Here is a 7,839-nt window from a genome sequence, read left to right on the forward strand (position 1 = left end):
TTTTCATAAATAAGTGTGTTTTCATCAAACCCCTTGACACAGATTGATGGATTTTCGCATCAAACCTATTCCACTCCAAATGCACCCCAAAACACCGTCCATAATTTTTCACTATACCAGTTGATTCACTTCCATTATATGCCTAGGAACCTTTTGCAAGCATTAGTTTCTTTTAGAAAAAGTCAGAGACGAACCACAACCCAGTTCGTATTTGACAAGATCACCTTATGCTGAATCATCATTTTCAGACGGCAGTAATGGAGAATGTGTCCAATCTAAGGTATGATGTCGAAAATAAAATGCAAAAAAAGAGTAAAACAAACAAACATGCAAAATCACACTGAAAATATCAGTGAGATCCGCGAAAAGGTGAATCGTGATATACTGAGCTACCGCTTAGCTTAAATTTAGCTAAAATATGTTAGTTTGGGGTTGATGGCAAGTGTGAAAGGACAATGGATAATGCATATTTGATGTTTTGCAAAAGATTTTTAAGCAGCCACATTTAGCATGAAGTCATGCTGTAATTAGCTAAGTTTGGACCAAGCATTCTGTTTTTTTTTTTGTTTGTTTTTTGTTTTTTAATTTGGGATTAACCAACATAAAGAATCTATGTTGGGCATGAGACGTCAAAATGGACTCTTGAACAAAACAAAACGATTTGTTTCAGTGAGATTTTTTTGGGACCTTGTCACCATTTGTGCAATATCTTTAACAATAACATATCAAGTAACTACTTCATATTTTATTGCATTTCCCATTCGGCCCCTTGGTCGTCATAATGGATGAGCAAGATAATGGCATGTAGTTAAGAGTCGACCAGTCATGACTGGCTGCCTCTGGTCATTCTGGCAGTTACACAATAAAGACTCTTGCATTTATTCAATATATTTACATTCACAGACATTATTTTAAATATTCTAAAATTCAAAATATTTTTATAAAACATTTTTCTTCAGCATATAAGTGATATTTTTTTTTGCATAGTTTGGTCAGGAGTGCGACTTATTCTTAGATGCAGTTGCATGTGATGTTATTTATTCATTTTTTTAAATTTTAGATAAGTCGTGTCATGTGTGAAGAACCATTAGAGGGCGCTGTGGGTGTGTGTATCGCCATTTACAGCCTTTTTCTTTTACAGTTCTATTCTGATATATGAAGGACTCAAATTACAATTATTCAATTCTTCCCCATGATCACTTTTCCAACTGTTGGCACTAACCAGTTCACACGTCTCTACCAACTCAGGGTTCCGGATTGGTCAAAGTTCAATCTTGTATAACTTGCAACATGCGTTCAATGTACATAGAGCCCGAAAAACGTATGACTTTTTTCAAGTGGCCTGACCTGGTTGGCCTAGTTTAATATGTAACGCCTGTTTAATGGCCACACGTTTTGTAAGTAGACCTCGAAAATGGTTGTAGAAACCTGTGTAGCTATGCATGAACTTTATAACACAGTGGTGTGAAATGCGCGTTTACATAGACTTTTCATCGGAAGTGGCCACTTCAACGTGAGTTGCCGAGGCCGGTAGCAATGCAGCATGACTTACACAAGATTTTTTTCCTTTTTTACTAAGCATTTTTTGGCTGCTGCGACTTATACTCTGCAGCAGCTTATAGTGCGGAAGATACGGTAAAATGTATTACAGATTAGTTTCTTTTTGACCCTTTTGCTTCTTAAAATCTTTAGAAAAACATGTCCGGGATCAGTTTGGAGACTACTCCGAAAAATATTTATTATTGAGTATGGGGGGGGGGCTTAATGCTTCTGATGGAATAGTGAACGGATGTATGTAAATTTGGATTAGTGGGATAAGCCCCCCCGTCAGCTCAAATAAGTATTGTCGCCATTGTGCGTCTGGCCATGTTTTTTTGGCGGCGACTCGACGGTCGCTTTAGGCTAAAGGAATAAATATGAATGAGCTCTTTACCTACGATATTGCTTCAATTAAAGGCTTCACCTTATAACTGTGTTTCCAGAAAAAGGGGTTGGGGGTGGGTGGTTGGGTGGGGGTTGAAATAAAGTGTGCCTGAGGGAAAGAAAAGTCTATACTTTCAAATCACACCTCGATTACTGCAGGCCAATGGGCCCCGTGTCCGGAGCCGATAGTGCCGCTCCACGGCTCAACCTCTATCTGGTGTGATTCCTCCAGCATCACATTCCACGTGGCGCCAGGGGAGACGGAGCGAGGGAGCGAGGAAAGCACTGATAAGCCGCGCAGCTAGTCGTGTAGAGGGTCAGTGTGGCGGAGAGATAGGCCGGCAACGCGGAAAAACAGAAGCCAACCGTGACTACTTTTTCAACTCAACCTCTGGTCATCCTAAATACGCCTGCGTTATCTCAGCCGGGACGGCGTCTGATTTTGTCTGACGCTTCCTCACAGCGTCGTCAACCCGCCATTGTCCAGGTGCGAGGCTGTGTTTTCCACCGAAAAGTCCAGAGGAGATGAAGGGAAGCCTCTGCATTGATTTTTGCACCTCAAGCTGTCCTTGAATATAAACGGCGCCGTTTCAACCCACTCCCTTGTTTTACCTCCTTTTTCTACTTCCACTCACCAGCGAAAGAGATCGACGCCAGCCTCTGCGCTATAGCGCTGACACCAAGACAGAAGGCAAACTGAAAGAATTTGATCTCTTCTGGAGCGCACGTTCTAATCTTTGCCCGACCGATCCACCGGGGGCGGCGACACTTACAGTACAACTCACTCATCTCCAACGGCGCCTTTGATTCTCCCTCTCCCCTCTGCTGATTTCGCATAATCACACGGTAATGAGGTTGGCCGCGGCGTGCTGGCACGGCCCCAGCGCCCAGCAAGCCGGCGCTTGCATATTAAAGGGGAGCATATGCGTGGAGGTTTTAACTTAAGAGGGGGAGGATCTGGCGAAAAAGAAATGGTCTGGAGCCCTCAACTCGCGGGCACATTTGTTAGAAATACAATTACACAGGCGCACAGAAGCATACAAGACTCCACAATGATTTCTCCATCCTCCAGCCGCTGGAGCGGCTAATTTCCTCAGCAGCTAAGTAGTTATAGATTGTTTCGTAGCAGAAGCTGGTGTTGATGGAGTGAAGCTCAATGGATGAGGGCCACGTATCGCATGATTGTTTCTGCTTCATATCTGACACACAGTTGAAGGTTGTTTCATATTGGAGCTACATTAAGTGACATTAGCTGATTTCTTTCACTGGTTCAAGTGACGGGAACATCTCACCCAGTCTGACTAAAGGACTCTGCAAGTGGTTTGGTTTCCACCAGCACTAACGGAAAGTACCTCATACCACTCACCAGCTCTACTTTAGCACAGATTTACAGAGAAGATTTAAAAACCAATAAAATGAAGATGAATAGTTAAAAGGTTGGTGTCCCCTCCCCCACCCATTGTACATTTTTTTTTTTTGGTCTGTCAGGCAAGATTTCAACCACGGAGCTTACTCAAAGTTGGGTTGGGAAACTTTTTTTCTTCTTCTCATCAAGCCACCCCATTTGTTGCCATAGCAACGTCCTCAAGTTCAGGTCATGGGAGCTTAAAGCTTGTTTTTACCCTGCAAAAACATTTTTTTTTTTTAATTTATCGTCACATTAACACATGGACCATCTGGATCTCATCTTTGTCATCACCATGTATTACCCTCAGATTACATTATATCCTGTTTGTAGGGCAGTGGTCCCGAACCCTTTTTTTTTTTGGTCAATGGACCGGTTTAATATCAAACATTGTTTTCATCGATCCAATGGTCCAATCTATTTTCAATAATAAAAAAAAAGAATGTGTGTTTTTCATGCAAATTATTTTTCAGGCCAATTGAACAATTGAACTACAAAAGCAAAGAACTCCAACCAGGCTGGGCTTTAACCTCATCTGCACATGAAAACTATACGATGAGCTGCATTTAAAAGTATAAATGTGTTGCTGTCATTGACATGTGGATAAAACACATCATCAGTCTGTCTTATCCACATTTTTTTCCAATTTTTCAAGATACATTTTTTCCATTTGTTTTTATTTTTTATTTTTTTCTTGTTCAAGATTCTTTTAAATCTGTTTTTTCTTTTTTTTTTAGATATAGTACACTGATTTTTGATATATTTGTTTTATATACTTGGCTTTTTGAGAATTTTGTGGGCTACAATTGTTGTCCAAAAGCAACGAGATGGAAACACGTCTACAACTTTACAACACTGGTTCACACTAAGAGAGAATAGTGATATTATGAGTTTGTTTTAACAATAATGAGGACATGTGATGTTTTTTGGGATTATTTTTGGTTTCTGGTTACTGAGAAACTGCTTTTTCTTCGACTGGGGTGTTTTCTAGGTGCTTAATTGACGGTCCCGTTCTGCTTCTGCAGCGTTACGTGGATCGACATCAAGGCAAAGCTTAGAACAGGCGGATCATATTCATCTAAAAAAACTCAGTCTGTAACTCAATTTCTGCACACAATAAACGAACAAAAATAAACAAGCACAAAAAACAAAGAAAAATTTGAGAAAAACAATTTTAGAACTGAAACCACCCTTTGTTTTATTTTTAACTGAATGCAATACGTTTCCATTAAACAATGCCAAAGTTGGTGTTTGATAAATTTTTTCCGTAAATAGCAGATTTCCTTTTCCTGTAAGTTGAAGACTCTTTCTCAAAAGATGTTGGTTTAAATAATATATATTTTGTTAACAAAATTAACTTATTTGTGATATGAAAAACACTTCTCTCCATGTTAGAATTGGTTAATTCACGTTGACCGCATAAACCGTCAAAGAATTACTGTATGTCAAAGAGCCTGTGTTATTCACCGGCGACAAAAAAAATTGAAAAATCATGACATCTAAGGAAAATGACTTTCTGCACAACTGGGTTCAAGAGAAAACCTAAATGATCGAAGTAAACATGGTTATTTTGGTTGAAAAGTTAAGGCTGTTCAACAAGGAAGGCAATGGGGACAGCCTCATCTTTGTAACAATGATTTCACTTTCACTATTGAAAATCTTAGGCCTTCACTGTTAATCAACTGTTTACTTGACTTGAACAGTTTTCATGAAGATACCTTTGAAAAACAATCATTTTACTTGATTTAACTCAAGTGTGCTCAGGTCAACTGACATCAAACCGCTTTGAAGTACAGCCAGAGATGCTGAATTGAAAAGGGCAGTTTGATTGGAATTTCTTATCATGAGCAATTCAGAGAGTGTAATTTGAAGCTCTGGGTTGAGCCAATGGTTGCCAAAACTAAAAAAATATCTCTACTTTTGTGATTTAAATGTTTTGTAAAAATCCTATACGATGCTATTCTTAGGCCTTTTAGAGCCAACTACTGTATATCCATGTGTATGGTAATATTGTTGCCTTTGGCACACTAAAGAACAATTTATTCAATTAAATATTAGTTATTTTCGGAGGTCATTTCGAACCTGGAAGTAAGGCAACTTGATCTCTGAGGCTTAGGCAATCTCTCCATATAAGAGTTGCCCATTTTATATCCTCTGCAGCGTCCAAACCTTTACAAAGATGGATGTGCAGATTGTGTATAGAAAAAGGAAAGCAGGTTTGCTGATCACCACTAGTTCAGTTGAGAAAGTGGGTGTGTGTGTTCGCCTGGGGGCGGTGCTGGCGTTGGGGGCAGTGCTGGCAACCCAGACTCGTCCTAGAAAACCAGTTTTCAGAGAGCAGTTTTTTAGACTTTCTGTGCAATAACTGACTTTTCATCTACCTCTACACACAATACTTAATATGCTGCACTTTATTGCACCCCACTTTATTTTCTTTTCACACATGTATTTAATTGTTTCTTGTACATATTTTGATATTTACAGTATTTTTTACCACTCCAAGGCTGCTAAAATTTCATTGTATTATTGTGTACAATGACAATAAAGGATTCTTTTTTTTTTTTTTTTTTTTTTTTTTTTCTTCTTTTAACTTGTTCTGTCCAACAGCTGAGCAAACAGATTAGAGCTGAAGGCTTTTTGTGTTGGACAGGTTTTACTATCACAAAAAGAGGTTATATAGCTTCAAGAAACTAGAGTGTAGATTTGTATAAACCCCTTTTTGTCGTATTATTTTTTATTTATTTGTTACATTTAGTGTGTGTGGGGAGGGAGAGGGGAAGAATGTGAGGGGAGGGTGGAAGAGAGTAAAAGGAAGAAAGGTGAAAAGGTGGGGGATACAAGCACTGATTTGACTAAGTTATTAATTTAAGCTGTAACAATTATACCAGATCTGCTGGAAAGACGAATGTTACATCAAAGGTGAAAATCTGACACTAAGATGAGCGAGAAAAAAAAACTGTCCATCAATACACTGTAGGTAAGGAGGAGGGATGAAGCAGACAGGGAGCAGTGTGGAGTGTGCACGTGCACGTGGGGGTGGAGATACATGCATGCTGCCGACGTGAACCATGTGTTCATAAAGGGAGCCAGATCCTACCCAGCCAGACCAGCCAGACCAGGAGAGGGGAGGAGAGCCCCCCAGGCCAGAAGCCCCCCCAGCATCCGGACCCAGGCAGCCCGGGAGGGGAGGAGGAGGGGACCGCCCACCCCACCAGCCAGGCACAGAGAGGGCCCCCCTACAGGGGCCCCCCCAATGCCCAGAGGCACAAGCGAACCCAGTGTCCGGCCCCCAGGCCACAAGACAGGAGCGCTTAGCCGTACCAGGCGGCAGCCATGGGGGCCACCGGGCGCCGGACACCGAGACAAAGGCCAGGGACGAAGCCAGGGCCCCCGGAACCCAAGAGCCGGCCACCACCCGACCGGCGCCCCGTCCCCGCAAGCCAGCCCAGGCCCGCGACCTTAGCAACCCAGGAATCGCCACGCACCCACAGCCACAGCCACCCCCCTAAAACCCTACGCACTACCACCCCCCCCCGCCATAATATCTGACCCCCCCTCCCCAACCCTCTCAGTGCCCTCCCCTCTCTGTGATGGGGAGGGAAAGCCCCAGAGGGTCCCAGCGAGCCAGCCCCCAGGTCGGTCCTACCCATGCACTCACACACACATACTCACAATCATCTGGTTACCCTCCCTACCCCCGCCGCCAAGCAGCAACCCCCCCCCCAGCCGGCCGACCCCCAGCGCCGCATGCCCGACCCCTCCCGCAGCCGACAGGACACCCATAAGCCCGGCCGCCCCGAGAGGACCAGGCGGGTGAAGACCGGCCGCCCCCCCCCGACCCCACCCATGTATGGAGGTGTGGGAGTGCTGTGTGTGTGCTGCAGGTAAAATAGGAGGTCACCAGTGTGGGGGGATCCACCGCTGCCAAGCCGCAAAGCCCCCCACTCCGGAGTCCCTCTGTGAGTGGTGTGTATTTGCTGTGTGTGTGCTGCTAGCATGCAGTGTGTGTGTCTAAAGAGGAAGTTAAAATTGTGGGGGGGCCAGCGAAAGGTGAGCACGGATGTTTCACCGTGCCCCCCTCCACCAGACCCTCTCCACAAGGCCCTAGATGAATCAGAGTGTCTAATATGCAAGTAAAAAGCGGGGAGGAGGGCGGGTGCCAACGAGAACCCAGAGAGGGGCATCCCCAGTGAGCCCCGCCAGCATACCCCTCCCATCCAGATCCCGGGGCCCTATGTGCCTGTGTGCAATATTTGTTTGGGTGAGAGCGGGGAGGAGCGGGCGGATGGGCACAACCGGGGGAGAAGGCTCCCCCGAGCGACCGGCCCCCCAGCCGGCCGCGGTAGGCGCCCCCCCTCCCAGAGCGGCCGGGCAGCCAGAAACGCCAAGCCAGCCGCAGTTGGAGGCCAGAGCCTCGCGGCGCCGAGAGACAGCCAGCAAGGAAGGGTCCCGGTGCCAGAACGGGGGGGCAGGGGGTCCAGCCCCACCATTCATACCCTGGCCCCCCTAAG

The sequence above is a fragment of the Oryzias latipes genome, chromosome 2 (genome assembly GCF_053564925.1).
Source record: "Oryzias latipes strain Hd-rR chromosome 2, Olatipes_Hd-rR_3.1".
Classification (NCBI taxonomy): domain Eukaryota; kingdom Metazoa; phylum Chordata; class Actinopteri; order Beloniformes; family Adrianichthyidae; genus Oryzias; species Oryzias latipes.